At 37.1% G+C, this 13887-nt stretch overlaps 2 long non-coding RNA genes across 11 annotated transcripts in view; one reads left to right on the top strand and one right to left on the bottom strand.

Moving 5' to 3' along the window:
• Positions 1-13887, top strand: part of LOC141734508 (uncharacterized) — a 75512-nt gene that overhangs the window by 23955 nt on the left and 37670 nt on the right. The window contains exons 2-3 of one of the 2 annotated variants that reach the window (XR_012584542.1): positions 4198-4247; positions 8897-10551. This is a non-coding gene — a long non-coding RNA (uncharacterized LOC141734508). Of the gene's footprint in view, positions 1-4197; positions 4248-8896; positions 10552-13887 lie in introns of those variants that run through there. The other variant, XR_012584541.1, reaches the window with a different exon arrangement.
• Positions 1-13887, bottom strand: part of LOC141734477 (uncharacterized) — a 92429-nt gene that overhangs the window by 62124 nt on the left and 16418 nt on the right. For 2 of the 9 annotated variants that reach the window (XR_012584539.1, XR_012584538.1), the window contains 2 exons: positions 2831-3026; positions 1392-1922 (listed from right to left, as the gene is read on the bottom strand). The exons of 1 other annotated variant lie outside the window; for it this stretch is intronic. This is a non-coding gene — a long non-coding RNA (uncharacterized LOC141734477). 6 more of the 9 variants (XR_012584530.1, XR_012584532.1, XR_012584535.1 and 3 more) reach the window with 5 other exon arrangements.

Here is a 13887-nt window from a genome sequence, read left to right as displayed (position 1 = left end):
TTTCTCATGATGAGTAAGACCTTATTCCATAACTACTCTACTGTAAAATGAATACAAGTATTAAGTAAGGGACTATTTCAGGATCTGTATTGTATTATATAGTTAACAGAAAGGACAAATCTTCAGTAAGCAGTGGTGACTTAACTTTATGCATGCCAGTTTATACCATTTGAGGACATACGCCAGAAAATCCTAACAGGTTTTAAATAGTATTTTATATTCTTTCTTCGTTTCTTTCTTTCTTTTTCTATGGATAATTTTAATATGGTTCATTTTTACAAGTTTCCTTGCAGTTGATTCATTCTAACAAAAAAACTTACTGCTACTACTGTACCACACAAAAACTCATCATCAGTGTAACTGTTTTAGAGGTTCCAAATCTCTGCTTTCTAATCCTTGTCTGTAATGTTGTCCTCATGCTCAGTAAATTAATCTGGCAAAGAAGGTGCTTTTTTAATAGGCTCAAAATTACGCAAAGTCCTGCCTATAACTACACTAGTTAAAAACTTGTAGGCATCATAAATTACAGTTTCAGCCACACCTTCAATCATTTTCTAGAAAGTTGCTATTCATACGGTTATTGCAAATTACTGTAAGTAACAGAAGAGGCTTCAGAATCATATTTTACATGTCCAGACTGAAAACTTCTGAACTTCACTATTTATGTTTTATCATGTACTTGGCATTCCTTTTATTCCAATCCAAAGAATTCAGATTATCTAAAGAACATTTAGTATAGATAATAAAATGTGTAGGTATCTGCACTCAGAAGACATTAACTTTTATTTACTATTTCTGCTATAACAAAGCATGATTTGCAAAAATTCTCCCGATTTCATGGATGTAAATCTTTTAGTTGTCTTTTTGTTTTTTAAAATTTAACTGCATATATTACTACCAATACAAAGCACTCTTTCTATTAGCATTTCTCTTCATCTGCAAAGAAAATCTGAAAACTTCTGCCATGCCATTTATCAATGCAGCATGTTTGCTTTCATTCAGATGCTCTTTTTAAGTTAGTATTCTTATATTGAACAAGTACCATAAGTCTATATTTTTACAAGAATGTTTATCTTGGTCCATAATTATTATCCCATTGATGTAGGAGGCAAGGTACTTTGATCCTATGAAGACACATGTGTCATAAAAAACTTAGAATGCTGTCACTGAATTGTTAAGTTTCTTATCTGGTTTACTGGAAGTCTTATAGAAGTAAATATATCCTTGAATATATATGATCATGCTTAAGGCAATATTTTAGGCAAACGGATGCATATATGGAAGAAAAATGGATCAGTATTGAACCAAAAGAGTTAGGAGAGTCCAGTGAAGACAGGAACAGGAAACTTAGGTTACCAAGAGGAACAAAAAAAAGGAGATGACAGAGAACTCAAGACAAGAAGAGATCTTTAATAGGTGTATACCAATAAAATATTACCATAGGGAAGAAGAAAATAATGTCACCTTTTAATAAGTCAGACTTTTACCAGTGCACAACTTTTAAAATTGATCCCACTTTTTTGCAAGTGAGCCATGTAGGACTCAATTTTTAAAATAAAGACTAATGCTGTACTTTGTTAAATTTCCATGTCTTTAATATGGATTTTATATTCTTTGCATTTGATTTTACATTTCTACAAACATCTTCGAATTACAGATACATTAGAAAACTAACACATTTTATATGAAGGCAAAAGAACAATACTTCTTGACTATTCAAAACCATAAAAAATCCAAGAGTGCCATGTTCTTCTTTTTCTATGTCTTCACTACAGTGCTATTGCTCACAGACAATTCTGGTATCAGCATCAGAGGAAAGGGTCAGCAATCTTCCATATCAGAAGTTAGGACAATACTCTCTCAACATGGAAGGTAGGATGGTCAGAGAGGTAGCAAGTGAAAAGCTTCAGAAGAGATGCTAGCTAAAAAGAGTCAGGAAAAAAGAAAAAAAACCACAACAGGGAAAGATAAGATAACAAGATTAAAAAGGACAGGAAAAAACAATATACACAGGAAATAGCAACAGTAACAATTGTGCTTATTTGTTTTAGAAACAGTGCAAGAAGAACAGTGACAGAAAAGGTGAAGAATAAGGCAGCAATTCTTAAAAAGAAAGAGGTCTACAGAAAAGACCTAGTACGGTATGAAATGCTCAGTTATTCCTTTCTTAAGGTGACAGGCCACGCACTTAACTTTTAGCTTGAGCCAGTCAGTTCAAAGCAGGATTCCTGTGAAGTCAGTAGACTGAAACAGGCACCTCCAGAGGGCGATTCATCCCATCCTAAGGTCTGAATCTTAGACTCTGAATCACATATTTGAAATGTAATTAATTTTGTGAAGTTAACTAGGTATTTGTGAACCCAGCAGCACATCTTTAAGCTGAATAGTTATGGATAACAACATTTGGATTAAAATAATGTAAGAAACAGCATATTTTCAACTTCCTTTACTCAGAACAAAGAAAATTTACTAATGCACAGAACATGTAATAGGTTTGCGCTGCATAATATTTTTTTATTACTGAACATTACTCGTGTTCACTATGCTGAGCACAAAAATGAAGTCTGACCCAGATAAAAGAAAGTTTGCTTTTCTATTAGGACTAGCTATATACTACTGGGGCTTTACATTTATCCGCTGTAAGTAAAAATCAAAGCTTGACATAACTGGGATTCTATATTCGCAAAATTAAGACTTGATGCAGGAAATATCACATTTAACTGATACTTAAAATGGCACTGCTGCTATTTCAGGAATTTGTTACTAAATACAGTAAATACTGTTCCGAAAAAAAATGCTGAAATCCTATGTCACAGTTATGGGTACTTACATTATAACGGCTATTTTAAATGAACTATACTTAAATGCAGGAGTCATGGGTGAAGGGCTGGTTTTCAAGTTGGTATATAGCCCAGTCTCTGTGCAGAAAGCCTCAGCGTGGAGCAGGTGTGTGGGGACAACCTCTTCATACCACCTTCCCCAGCTTGCCAGCCCAGATGCAAAACCAAGACTCTGCTCTTACAGAACTGCAGTACCAAAGCATAAATAAACAGAGAAAAGGATGGGAAAGGGAGCTTTCCTCCTGGGCACTGACTGATCTGGGGGCTGGAATATACACCAAAGGGACAGTTCACAGTCTGCACTTTCTTGTTAGTATGGAAAGTCTGAGAGACATAACCCTGGGACCGTGCATTTCATACCTCATTGGAGACCTATGCATACAATGGTCTTCCATGAACAACTATTTCACAATACAGTCATGCCAATACTGCCTATTACATGAGGACAACAGAGTTCTCAGTTACAATGCAATTAAAAAGACCCCTTTAAAATCTAAATATTGGTCCACTTGAAATGTGATTTTGCACTGAAGAATTGATATGATCGAAACAATTCTAGAGTCATGTAATATAATAGTGTAAAAATAATGCAAAGCAATGTAACAGTAAGGGCTTATTATAAAATACAACATGAAGTCTGTTATTTAGAACTTCCAAAAGCTGTATCTGCATTTAATTTCATTTTCCTTTTAGAATGAACATAATGACTACAGCTATGTCAGTTTTTCAGTATTCATATCTCCACTGGGGCCCTTAGAAACTGCTGCTCAGTGACGCAGACACTGCACAGGAAAGGGAACCCTACCACACAGCAAATTACAGCGTTAATTCTTATGCAGTTATCTCTCTCTATCAGCAGAAATTAATACACTGCCTTCCAAAAAGTAAATATTACCACTCCAAAATTATTTGTGAATTAGCACCATAAGGCCTCTCCCTGCTCCACCCGTTTTCACTCCTTCTGACCCCAGTCAGCAATGGGGCAGCGTCAGAGGGGATGCTACTCTGCTGTACATCAGCTCGGGGCTCAGTTACACTAAAGCATTGCTCAGGTGGACAGGTAAAGCCTTTTATGCATACCACCAAGTGAATATAAGAAAATGTGAGGTCCCTAACTCTGTATTTAAAATTAAACAAGTTTTTAGCAGGGTAACTCACGGTAATCATGTTACAGTCACTATATAAATATTAGTTAATTTCTCAGCTTTAGAAGTACATCATTTTCCCAAAACATTTACTCTACTATAATACCATATATACTCATGGGAATCATGCAATAACTAAGCATATAAATGAACAAGTTACTAAATTAAACTTTATTTTTGTCAATTTCCTAATTTATTTTATTTTATTACAGCTTATGGATGAAATCCACACACTGAGGTCTAACCTGTAATGAAAGCCAATGTAAGTAATCCATTATTCTACAGCTACATTTGGTTATGAATTAATTAACTTTGCCTAGTCCTGTTGAATAATGATTAATTAGCAGTTTTGATTTTCAGTTTCAGCATTATTACAACTAGGCTTTGCACAGAAATTTTGCCACTCTTAAGTGTTATTTTATTGCCTGCCTGCCTGTGCCCTGCCATAAATGCTAATGACTAGAATTAACAATAGAAATATATACATAAAAAACTGGCTTTGATTTTTTGATGTCTAATAGTGTTGTTTTCAAGAGCTAACTTAGGATGACAGAACGTTGGGGCAGTCATCATTTTCTAGTAGGATAATGCATTTTGTGATTCAGGTTGTCTCTGAACGTCAGTTTAAAGCCTTCCTTAGAAGCAACCGTGCTAAAGCAAAAACGCACAGAGAATAAAGTACAGCTCAGCACAGCACTTAGTCAGAAAACTGAAGTCTCAATCTGTTTTCCATGCAAGCATAAAGCATAACATGTCTGAGCACTAAATACAGAACATTAGTGTCAATACTTACCTGACCCCTCCCTTTTCACCCTATTATTTCTCCTATGCTTATTACATTGTTTTTCATCCTTCCCTTCTTTCTGTAAAGGAAAATAACTTCCTCCTCCCCATTTCAGTTTTTTCCTTTCACATTTGCTTTTTCCTACTCACCTGCACAATTTCTGACATTCCAAAATTTAAAGAGGCTATGGATCCAATCCTGGGGTGAAATACCAAGTCCTGAAAGCTTTTAGCATGGCTTAAAGATCAATGACTTAAATTTTAAGTTTTTGTGTTCTCTCATTTCAAACAAAGATATAAAATCACCAGAATAATGTTTAGCAATGAAAATCTATTTAGATAACCATAATCTTAGAATGAGATCACCATTCTGTGAAGAGCTCTGCTCATACAGCAAAACATAACACGGATTTTTACTGATTTGGAACTATATTATTATCTCTGATACGTTATTTTCATGCTTAGCTGTTATGAGAGGAACACATCCACTGCTCTGCTTTAGTAGCTGTTTTAAATGATGCGCTGAATGCTTCAACAAATCAAATGATTCATATCTTTAAATACTTTATAACCAGCTTATGAGAAGATACTTAGAAGGAGATAAAAATAGCTAGAGTTAAGACTAGCATATTGTACACAAATGTAAATATTTTTTCTCCTGTAGCAATTCATAAACAACATTTATTACCTGTATCCATGACATACATTTTTAGATGCCAGCTCTTCTAAACACAAAATCCATCTTTAAAAGATTTTTTTCAAGTAACTTAATAGGCACTATATCAAATGTCATTTCACGCATAGTATCAACATTTGATGTTTCACTGACATAGTAACAGAAAGTCAGCTCAGTATAAGTAGCTTTGTAGAGGACAGTGCCAAAACTTCAAGGAGTTACCTCTCAGTAGTCGTGAATTCCTGCAGTCTTTAAAGATAAAATGACATAAGACAAGCAAAAAGAGTAGAGCCAATTTGTAGAGCCCAACACTGACTAACTAAAAGAGTGATCTCTATATCCACTACAAAAATCTGCCCATGAAAGAAACACCAAAATAGTTTTCCATTAAAATGTACCCTCTAACAAGAAAAAAAGTATGCTCTATTGCTCTATTTTATTATTGTTATGGTGATCGTGCTACCTAACCTATTTGTATTGTCAGGTGCTGAAAGGCTTATTTAATTAATTACTGAATTTGAATTTTACAGAAATCATGCTTCTGGATAGCTAAGCTAAGTTTAGTCATAGACATAAGTATGCAACCACATACCATGAAAGAAAACTGTTAAATAAAAGCTTAAGACTTATGAAAAGATCTGTGCCAAAAAAAACCCCATGCATTCAAAAAAACCCTTGCATTTAGGGGGATACCCTAAGATATCAGCTTTCAATCTTTCTGCAGACTCTTTAGTCTTCATGAACAACTTACAAGGGATCTGCAAAATAGTAATTAAGAAAAACAACCATCCTGCCAGTAAGCTTCAACTTATCACCAGTAGGTGCAGTCATCCACTGGATTAATTTATTTATTTTTAGGAAAGTCATAGATCACAGAAAAATGCCAGTCAAAGGCTGAGGGGAGACCTTATCACACTCTACCTGAAAGGATGTTGTAGCGAGGTGGGGGTTAGTCTCTTTTCCCAAGTAAAAAGCTACAGGACAGGAAGAAATGGCCTCAAGTTGCTCCAGGGGAGGTTTAAGTTGGATATTAAGGAAAATTTCTTCACTGAAAGGGTTGTCAAGCACTGGAACAGGCTGTCCAGGGCATTTAAAAGACATGTAGATGTGGTGCTTAGGGATATGATTTAGTGGTGGACTTGGTAGTGTTAGGTTTATGGTTGGACTCAATGATCTTAAGGGTCTTTTCCAAGAGCCGTATTAATTCTATTCTACGATTCATTTGTCCGACTGTGCGTACAGTGCAGAACCCCATAGGTCAGAGGCAGAAGAAAGTATAGTGGGACAGAAGAGAAGCTTAAGATGGGAGGGATTTGTGGGACCACTTGCATCTTTGCATGTAACTGTTCCAGGAGTAAGCAGGAAAGCAGGTTTTCCATTTAAAAGGGTCATGTGCAGGAACTGGAGAAGCTGGGCTTCCAGAAGACACAGAAAAGGGCATAGCTGGGGCAAGCGTGGAGTGAGCTAGATTCAGATAGAGAGCTGCAGCCATGTTCTCTGGTAAAGTGACTTCCATCTGACCCCAAATTCTTTGTTCACATACACTCATCCCCAGTCCTAACCGTACACCCCGTCACTGCTGCTGCCCCCATATGCCTTGTCTAGACTCGTGAATCCCTCTCTCCCCTCACTCACAGATGACACAAGGAAACAACTTTTTCCCACACTACAGCAGAAGTCACTCTCTCCTCCCTTACACGTTCCTTTCTGATACAAGGCAAAAATTCCCCTCAATCTCATTTTCAGCTAGTAGCTTAAGCCTGCGCAAAGACAGCTTCAGAATCATATAAGTTAGCAACAGGTATTTACCCAGATAATACAAAAACATGCACAAACCCCCTCATTTTCTATATATGTATCAAAACACACAAGGAAGACACATGGAACAAAAAAAAGGTTACACAGAGCATGCTCACCTGCCAACTTTCTTTAGTTCCTTTTAAAAACTATTGTCAATAAAGTTTGTTTACAGTATTTTGTTTAAATGTCATAAGATACACTACAGTAATTTCAGATTAGACAACTGATTTCTTCAGGATAAACATATTTATACCATTTGAATAAGGCATTTCTCAAATTCGACACCACCATAATTCCTAACATAAAGATGCACAGTATGTTGGAAAGACAACATCTCTACAAATTACTTATGGATGTGCCTGTATGGTACTCAGGACCATGGGAAGCAACTTATGTTAAGGGCAACTAAAAGCATTGATAATACAAATACTTTATGATTCTGGAAAATTTTCAGTAGGAAAAAAAAGTAATAAAGAGACCTGATATGAGGACAAAGAAGATTTTTTTACAATGTAAAATTACCATTCAGGGAGCAGACATAAATTAAAAAAAAAGTTGGTCAAATAGAATTGGGATTTTTAAAAAACTAATAAACAGATATTGTAATAAGACATGCTAATACTTGTAAGGAAAGTTTATGTCTGTTAATAATGACAGAATAGAAAATTTTAAAATCTATTTTTCTGGCAATGAGAAAGCAGATATTAATTAAGAGATGGATATATATTTTAATGTAGTGGAGTTAACAAGTTTAATCTTTGTATGATGAGGATCCAAGACTTGAAAAATTATACTCACTTCTCAGAAAACTAATGAGTAGTTTTGAGCACTGATGTCATGAGTATATATGAAAAATAGGCGTAGTGCGAGACTTTTAGTGATACTCAAGGACAATGCAATGGTTAAGACACCCACAATTCTGCTACTGGGGAGGATGTGGTGGGGACAGAAGGGTTAATGCTACCAGACTGCTCTTCCTGGCTCCTTTCTGGGAACCTCTAGTTGCTGCTTCTGGTGGGGAAGCATGAAACCTATCCAAAGCTGAAAAAGTGAGGACTGCTCTCTACCTTTTCATACACTCCAGAACAGCGGTTCCCATATTTTTAGAACAACAGATCGTTATCAGCCCTCAACATTTTTCAAAAACCACCACACGCTCATCTGATCAAACTTTTAATTGGAAACACTATTTAAAACACTGTTACCCATGGTTTAGCCAAACAGCTGTTCAACCTACCATAGCCTTGTAGTCCATCAGGGGGTTGTGGACCACAGTTTGGAAACCATCCAGCTCTTTCAAAGGTACAATGATGTCTTCTACTCCATCCCTCCCTCCAGACCTTCTGGGTACTGCATGAAACATTTCTGCTTCTTTATCTGATTTCCCCTGGGATTAATTCTAGGGCCTGCTACTGCTTTTAGCTTTCTGAAGTAGCAGCAAACTGGCATTCTCCATTGTCCAGAGGTTTGTAAACAACAGAAGTAAAACTGATCTGCCCATCCATAACGTTGCCACTGTTAGATAAAGGAACTAACAGAAGGAGAGGATAAAAAAAAAATCTGCAGATTTAGGAAAACAGGACCAGTTTACATTTGATTCATGTCTGAAAATTTATCACCAATCAATAAGGACTACAAATTTTCATTTACAGGAAAGCTATAATTCTGCACAGGTTGGATTTTGGCCACATCTGGTTCAGAAGAAGTGGAGTTTTCAAGACCAGTAAACAGATGGGGTTTGTGCACTTGAAAAGATGTATCCACAAAACTATGGCAGACAAAACTGGTGATAAGCAGCCTTTTGCGATCTTAAAGATTACCTAAATTAAATAAAACAGTGACCCAAGGTGCCTGGTTCTTCTACTATGAGAAACCGGGAGTTATAGTCCTCTATTAAACACTTCCATGTATTCATGGTTTTAGAGACCTTTCTGACATTACTTACTCCCTCAGTAAACATCCTTCCAAACTCAGAAATCCTGATCCATTTACTGTCCCTGCAGAAAAGCCTATGCCATACCTCTTCATCATCCCTTTCTATATCATATACAGTTCCCATCAATGCTCAAAATTGACCAGCATGCCCCAGATGCTTCTGTTTCAATACCATTTTGCCACTTTTTGCTAGCATCAACTCCATCCCAAATTATTTTAGGAAATTAGCAGGAGCTGCTAAAAAACCACACAAACACCAGTAAGATGGCTTGAGAGCCCTGTGACAGGCAGGAACTCTGCGATCAAAACCTGTACTTTAAGCTTGTTGGGGCTGTGAAACCCTGAGAAATAGGAAGGAAGAATCTTCTCTTCAACTTGCAGCCCCTGCTGTGGTTAGAAAGAACAGCTACAAGACCCTGCCCTGCTGAGCAGCAGGACTGGTCGCAGCCTGCTGAGCTCACAGTTTGTGGGGTGATGGCTGCTGTAATCCAACAGCCACTGCCTCTCTCTGCTGATAGATATGGCTGAACAGCAGGGTCAACAATATCTGGCCTCTGTGACAGCCGTGGCTCCTGGATCACCACAGGTCCTGCTGTGAGATCCTTCTGCAACTCTTCAGGGTCAGCATTAGGTCTGACTCTGACTGTTTTCCTTTTATCATCTGCAATCTTTATCACTGCACTTTTTCAGACTATTTAGGAACAGGTGGACCAGTAAAGGTGACAGTACAAATCTCTGTGAGGTGGCATTGTTAAAATTGCCCATTAGCTGCTATCCTGTTCCTTATCTTGTAACCGTCTACTAATCCACAAAGAAATTTAAGTAAGTCAATACTTCATTTTGTTAACAGTCTTCGGTTACGGAGCTTTTTAAAAAGCTTTTGGATCACCCTTTCCTGTGTATCTGTTGACTCCTTCAAATAACTATCAAAGCTCTATGACAAAACTACCATGTACAAAAGCCAAGATGATGGTTGCCTATTACACCTATCTATGTTCCTATTAATTATATTCTTTATCACATTCGCTGGCATTTTTTCTGTCATGGTACTCAGACTTATTAGTCCATTAGTCCACAATCATCCCCAGAGCCCTTTTTAAAACTAGTGTCACATTTGTTACTTTCCATTCCTGTTATCAAGGGTAATTTAAGTGATAGATTATACAACACAGTTCATGGCTCACCAACTTCATTTCTGAATTTCTCTAGGACTACTAAATGAACAACATGCTATCTGGCAATCTGTTAATGTTTATTCAATCAATTTCTTAAGAAATTTTTCATTGATATTTCAAATCTGCAATCGTCTCTATAAAGAAGAACTTTTATGTGGGGATGTCCCTAATCTCCCTGTAATAAACCTTGCCAAAGCAAAGATTTCATTTGTTTCTTTCTGTGATGGCTTTGTCTTTAAATATTCTCTTCATCCACCATTATCTACTGAACTCACCTCTCTACCAGTAAAATTTACACCTAAAAAAAAATTAGTTTTGGCTTTTAGGATTTTAGCCTGTTGCATTTCAAAGTCTTTTTGTTCTGCCTTATAATAGGTCTACATTTAACTTCCCAGAATTGTGCTCTTTTCTGCTTTGCTTGCTTGGATTTCACTTTTTGAAAAACCTCTATTTGTAACTTTCTTTACTGCTCAGTTGTATTGGACAATTCTTATTTAATTCGGTTAGAATCAGAAAGCAAAGTCCCCATGCTTCTTTTACTATTTGTTTAAACTATCTTCATATGTATACAATTCCTCTTTTTTAAACAATTCTGGACTATTCTTTTTATTTTAATCTTTTTCTCTCTGACAAGTATGAGAAACTTCAGTATGACATATCGCTACTGAATAGCACTTCTATGGTCACTTCTTGCGTGCTACTCTAGACTAAATCAAGGGCTGTCCCCGCTCTTCCGGATTCTCTAGCTGGTTTGCTCACGAAGTAGTTCTTGATGATACCTAAAACTACAGCCTGTGCATGATGGCCTAACGTGGCATAATGTCATCTATGTATATATAGATAACCGAGAACTCGTGTTATGATCAAGCTTTGGAGTTGTATAGCCTCTCCAGTATCCCACAGTATTTCAGAGTCACTGTCTCCATCCCATCAACTAGTTCTGAGCTCTTACTAGACTCCTCTTATTGAGATAGACAACCATTTGTAATTATGTTTTGTGGTTTATTCTGATAAAATTAACTTATTTTACTATCTTTTTTTTGGTAAGTGCCATTTTTCTGCATAGTCCAATCCACCATCTCTGTATCAGCTAGGCACTAAACATTCTATCATGTCTATATAATTTATACACTGACATTTCAGTGTACCTTTGAAAGGAAGAAAAGGGATACATGCAGACCCGCTTCCAGAAAGAGGGTGACATACCTGGGGAATTCCTGATGGAATTCATGCTTACCACTCTTCTGAAGAATCATTACCTTCAAGGCACAATGGAAACGGAGCACTACAAGACAGCAATGTGCCAAGACACCAAATCAAAACTAGTGTAGGTTCCTTCTCAACAGAGAAGCATTGAAAAAGAGGTGACAAACACTATGGCTGGAACAACTGCTTGTGGTTATTCAAGATTTCTGTACTGAGAGATGCTGTGTCAGGAAGGGAACACGCTAAAGAGCAGAAGGATGCTATGCAAGTATGAAAAGTCCTTTAACCTTTTACACAAACTGCAGAACTTTGTGTTACTTGCATTTACTCTCTTCTACGAGAGGGGAGAGTCTGTTCTCACTGTTGTGGAGAAGAGGGGAATGCTTTCAGCCAGTAGCTACTGACTTGGGTTTGACAGCTGAGAAGGCCTCTGGGGCTAGCATATTATCTGTGTTGGCTGCAAGTCACTTCTTCATTCCCTTTTGTGAAGCCTCTAGTTGGAGCACCTTCTTTCTGCATTAAATACGATGTGACATTAGGCACAGCAGAATCCAACAGCTATACTGCAGTATCCAGTGGGTATTCGTTATTATTTATTATTATTTGTATTACCATAAATCTTAGGAGGCCTCACCCTGGACCACTTCTCATTATGCTGGGCCATGAGTAAACACACAACAAAAAGTAGATGTGCTTGAATTCTACTTGAAGAGACAACAGAGAAATTACGGCAGAGTACAAATGCAATGACACGGTACTACTGCAATAAGTATTGGCATTAATATACCTGCAGTATAACTGTTGTCTAGTTGGATTGTTTTAAGCTTCACAGTACATAAAACTTTTAAGAAGATATTTAAAGGAAGACAGTGACCAGTTCTATTTATGAAGAAGTCAACCAATACATGAGAGGCAGCTGAGGAGAAAAATATCCAGTCTGAAAATTTAATGACCGAATGATGGAAGGTGGCATCATATGTTGATCAAAACCAGTCAACCTCTTGATACTGAAGGAGAGGTATCAGGTAGAAGTAGTCTTGATGGGCCTTAAAAATAAAGACAGATAGTTTATCTTTATTGCTTTTAACTGAAGGAGGAAATTGAAAATACCAGAGGAGTAAGTTCAGAAACTGACATTTACAGTAGAGTAGCACTTTGACTAGATAACGAGCATGGCAAGACTGCATTTGTCAAGGCAAAAGAAAAAGATTTTCTATTAAAGATTCACAGAAAACCTGGATGAGAAATACAACCACCTGTCAGAAAAGAAAGACCATCCTTTAAGGACTGGTAAGGATTGGAAAATGATTCCCAAAACTCAGATTTAGCTTAGATTTGATGACTTAAAACAAACGACAGCATGATGGTGTCATTCATAGAGTATGCAAAGAGGTTTTGTTAGGGTCTCAACCTAAATATGAAAAAAACCAAAAGATCCATAGTTGTAACTGTAAATAAAGAACTGAGGGCACTACTGAAGAAAATTTCCATGCATTAGCTCGCTTAGGAGTGGAAAAGATGGGAGGGGGTATATGAAACACATAAAACATTGTTTTTCTGACAAATCCTGTGAAATGAGAAAATTCTTTCACATCACATCTATTATTAACTTATTACAGCTATCTATGCTACCGTGTTTTTTTTTTTTACTTTCAAGTGTTGAAGAAAAACAATGTTCATGGCGTTATAATATGATGGGCGCCTCATTCGACATAAACAAAAACATGCTACATCCAGTTTGAAGACAGGACAGTCACGAAACAAGCCAAGCACTAACAGTAGCGGAGAAAAAGATCTCACCACTTAAACTTACAACTAACCTGCTGAATGTTCAGGCACATTCCTTTGCTCTTCCTTCTTAGTGCACAGAACCAGGACTATTACCCTGGTTTGCCACTAAAGGAAACTTACTCTCTGTTGCTGTTAGTTTGGCATTCCAGTTCTTGAAGTATTCCAAAGCCCACACAATGTGTAGCTGTGTAGCAAATGCCCACTCCCTACATTCCACAACATCAACTCCTCCTCTTGATATCTGCTTTCTTGCTGTTCTCCTAGTTTCAGTCATTTACGGCATCACGGCATGGGTTAAACCAAAGAAACAATCAGATTAGGTGCTCAACAATAGCAGTAGAGAGTAGTGTGGAGCTGGTTACAGCTGGAGACAATTCAGAGTTCCTTTTCTTCCAAATAATATTTGCAGCAGCACTACTGCAGGCAGAACAGAGCTGTGCCCCAACATTATGTCCCCCAAAGTTCTGGGAAGTTGCAATCACAGGAAGGAGCAGCAGTCACTCCTAGATGATCTGCCTCTCAGTGGTGACGAGTGA

This window comes from Larus michahellis, chromosome 1 (genome assembly GCF_964199755.1).
Source record: "Larus michahellis chromosome 1, bLarMic1.1, whole genome shotgun sequence".
Taxonomy (NCBI): Eukaryota; Metazoa; Chordata; class Aves; order Charadriiformes; family Laridae; genus Larus; species Larus michahellis.
Note: the sequence above shows the minus strand (reverse complement) of the source record. Positions and strands in the feature narration are given on the sequence as shown.